Genomic DNA, 4,263 nt, shown 5'->3' with positions numbered 1-4,263 from the left:
TAAAAAATAATAATAATAATAATAAACAGTGGGGTGCTGCTTTTATTGTGAGGAAATTGTGAAATGTAATTATTGTGATTTAACCAAACATGTGTAATTAACAAATATGGACATGTTTTGTGCTGTTTATTCAGTGATCAGGTTTAAACACCGCAGGGAGGCATCGTGCAAACAGAAACGACAGCAGTGAGCTGAGAAGAGCTGCAGGCGACAGGTTCATACTGTGACTTCCAACACATCATACTGGTAAGGTTTACCGTTCACAGCGTGGTTCAGTTCGATTGAGCCCCACATTATGGAACAAATCCCTTAGCAGAGACATCAACCATCAGTTTCCTCATTGTCGGCCATGGCAGTCGCAGCTCACATTAAAGTCAGACTAAATAATAAGTCACAAATGAACCAGGACTCTCTACATCCATTGTTCATGTTCCAAACAGCGTCACATATGGTGTTACCTGACAGCTGAAGACAATATAGACGTCTACATTGAACTTCTCCAGCCCAACAGGGTGTTTCTGGGAAATAAACTTGTTTTATTTGACTGCGGTCACAAAAAGGTTCATTTCTCTCGGAGTCGGTCCCTGCCTGCCTCCGTGAATGTATAGGTTAGAGCAGCTCGGCCCATTTACAAGCCTTCTGGGACAAAAACACTGATAGAGCTGTGCTGACTACACAACTTTCTTCAACAGCAGCTTGCTCAACAGCTGATAGGATTATTTTACGAGCCGCTTGTTTGCAATTCAGCATCGATGTTTTGAAAGAAGGAGGTAAATTTAATTCTTCTTCTTAACTAAAACGTCACTGCTGTGCGTCCACATTCAATAGATTGTGTTTTCTATTTACAATCACTGGTTTCCATGTTTATAAAAAAAAAAAAAAAGAAAAAAAAAAGGAGAAGAAGGAAGTGTTGCAAACTGAAATGAAACTGTGGTCTTCTCACAGTTAAAAACTCATGAATCCGTTCCACCTCGATCCATATGACCTGGTTGTTTATGTGGAGCAGACATCGCTGAGCACAGTGTTTTTAAGTGACTTCCTCTGTTATGGGTTATGTGCTGTATATGTGTAACGAGAGTTCACTGTATATGTCGCCAACATCCGATGCATGACGAAGTCAAACATAAGCCAGGCTTTTGTGTTAAACTGGTTCAAGCAGATATGCTATCTCCCTGTTTTGTGAGTTTGCAGCTGCTGTTGTTGTTTCGCTGAAGAGATCTGACACATTATTTTACGCATTACAGCTACACTTAAAGCCACATGTTGTACCACAATGGGATACAGAAAATGCAATAAAATAACTACATGCCAAGTGGTTTGGGTTTTCTAGGACCAAAGCCAATGTGTTTTACTTTAGAAATGCTGCACAGCCTCAGAGCTGCACATCCTTAGTCTTGTTTATACTGATAAGACAGACTCGTCCTTTTGTTTCCAGGTTTATGGACTAACTCATAAAGTGTACAGCACACAATCTACAGCACATCTACAGATAATTCTATATCACTGGTCTGGGGCGGAACGAAGAAAGTGTTCAATCAGTTATGTCTGTAGAAGGTCCAGATAACAGGATCGCTATATGAAGTAAAGACAGATAATCGGTGGAAAACATTACTGACTAAATACCTTTGTGGTGTTTGTTCAATGCAGGATTACTGCAGAATGAGTGCATGAACGACAGCACAAACTAGAAAGAAGCTCATACATGTCCTATCTGACAGATCGGAGCTTCACCTAAATAATTTAACTACAGTTTCTTTTACACATGGGGTCCCTCAGGGCTCCATTTTGGGCCCCATCCTCTTCTCACGTCATGTTCCTTTTTTTTTATTATGTTGTTGACCATATACAAATTTTCCACTAAAAATAGAAAGTAAAGACTTATTGCATCATGAAAAATGGACTGAGATCGTTATGTTTGATCGACCTGATGGCACTCTCGGCCCTTTGGCTTCAAATAATTACTTTTCTGTTTAAAGAAAATTGTGTGATCTTTGACAACTCCTCCAAATTTCAGCTCAGTACTCAAAACTACCTTTTTTTTTTTGTTAAGACTTATAGCCAAAGTGAAGCCCAGTCTCTTTCTTGACTGTGAAAAAGTTAAAGTTGCCTTTATCACCACCACCATGCTGTGACTATTGTAATTCCCTGTGCAGAGCAGTCGCCTCTTCAGCATCTACAGTTGGTACAAAATGCAGCTGCTCATCTTCTAACAAGAAAAAGAAAGCGTGATCACATAACTCCAGGACTGGCTTGATCCACTGGCTTTCTGTCCATTTCAGGATTTATTTTTAAGATTTCATCCTCCTTTCAAGGTTTCAAATGGACTGCCACCTTATTTAGCAGAACTCTTCTATCTTCACCCCTCTTAAGGCACTAAGGTCAACTAGTATGATGTTCTTGTATGTTCTGTGTATGTTCTAAAAAAAAAAATAGAGCCAATGCGGTTTCATAAACTCTTAACTCACTGATTAAGATCCATCTGTTTTTGTTGGCATCATTCAAGTAGAGCTTCCCACCTTGATTTTATTTCTTTTTGTTCTTTTTTTTTTGGTTTTCATTCTTATTGTTTCATAACTTTTATTCCGATTTGTCCTTTAGTCTGTGAGTTTTATTGTTTTACTGAGTGCTCTTTCCACTGTACAGCACGCTGCTTTCACTCCGTGTGCTTTATAAATAAATTGGACTTTGACTTTGCAAATGAACAAGCTCCACCAACACATAAAGTGAAGCAGTGATGGACAGCACAATTTTACATATTCTAATCCAGGAATTTCCAACTCAGGTCCTTGTGAGCTTCTGCAACACGCCTGACTCAAATTAATGGATCTCCAAAAGCTTGTTGTCGAGTTCTGCACAAGTCTGTTAATGATCCATTCATATGAGTCAGGTGTGTTGCAGTACGGAAACGTCTATAACCTGCTCACAAGGACCGGAGTTGGAGATCCCTGGTCTAATTCCTTGCCTAGAATCTCTAAATATGAAATCAGTGGTCTCTTTTGTATACCTGCTTCAAAATGAACCAAAATACTCCAGCCTTGAGTGTACGTGTTGCATTTTAAAATGACCGCACTTGTTAGTTTGCAAGCTAGCACGAGTCTCAGTGGATTATAAGTAAAGTTCCTCATAGTTTTGATCAACTTATTGTGTCAGTTTCAGTGTGTCTTTGCAAAGGATGAAACAAGTCAAACCAAACTTTTAAAAACACTTTACTTCTAAGAATCAAGCACCAAAGACAGAACTTTAGCGTTGCGTACTGGATCAGAGCGTAGCCGGAGTGACGGCAGCAGCCGGTACAAAACAGACTGAAGTGTGTCATCCAGCCTCAGGACGAGCTTTTCAACACGTGATTCAAACTCTAGCAAACAGCAGCCGCAGCAGAGGAGGTTAAAGTACCGAGAGCGCTGACGTAAAGCCGCTCACCTGATAACACGGCGGGTCGGCTGGGGGGAGAACCTCTTAGTCAGAGGACCAGTAATGTGCTACAGCCTGCAGGTCATCGTCATTGTGACAAAACACTGCAGTAAACTGTTTTGATCGATTAAAGTCCAGGCGTAATGGGACCAAATGTAACCGCACGATCAGACTCAAACTGATGAGGCCCCACAAATTACAGACATTCCTAAAAATACACAAAATAAAACCAATTTACAATAACATTTTTGTTCTTTTTTTTTAAAGGTTTCAGCCCACTGACTAACAGAGTGAGGCCCACTGCTTCAGCTTCATAATCAGCAGTGAAAAAGTTCACCAGGAATCATCAGTTTCTAAAGAATCTTGTCCATTAAAAGCAGCTGCACAGACTTAAACAGAAATGACAGATTTATTTAACTGACTGCATTAAAATCCAACAATAGTTCAGATTTTTCACAGCGTGTAGAACAAATCTGCAGGAGCGGTAAAATTAGTTTTAAAACATAATGAGACTTTTCTGGATTCCATTCTTGCGTCTGTCGTTTTCTCTTCCTGCACCTGTGTTTGGAAGCTGCTACGCTAAAGCCTCGTTCTCGCTTTAAAGTATTTTGGCCTTATTTTTATAATGGATAGAAGATATTAGACAAGGTCGGCATGTCAGTGACTTAAAGGGAGATGTGGTGCTTTTTTACATTTTACCTGCCTATTTCATTTTACAGTAAAGCAGACATGACGATATGGGAAGACTCTTTTATTCTTACCACTTTATTCATTTTAACTCAGATTTGTCTTTTAGTCTGTGTTTTTTATGAAGTACTATTTTAACTGTACAGCACATTGGTTCAACTCCAT

Source organism: Stegastes partitus, unplaced genomic scaffold (genome assembly GCF_000690725.1).
Source record: "Stegastes partitus isolate 25-593 unplaced genomic scaffold, Stegastes_partitus-1.0.2 Scaffold851, whole genome shotgun sequence".
Classification (NCBI taxonomy): Eukaryota; Metazoa; Chordata; class Actinopteri; family Pomacentridae; genus Stegastes; species Stegastes partitus.
Note: the sequence above shows the minus strand (reverse complement) of the source record.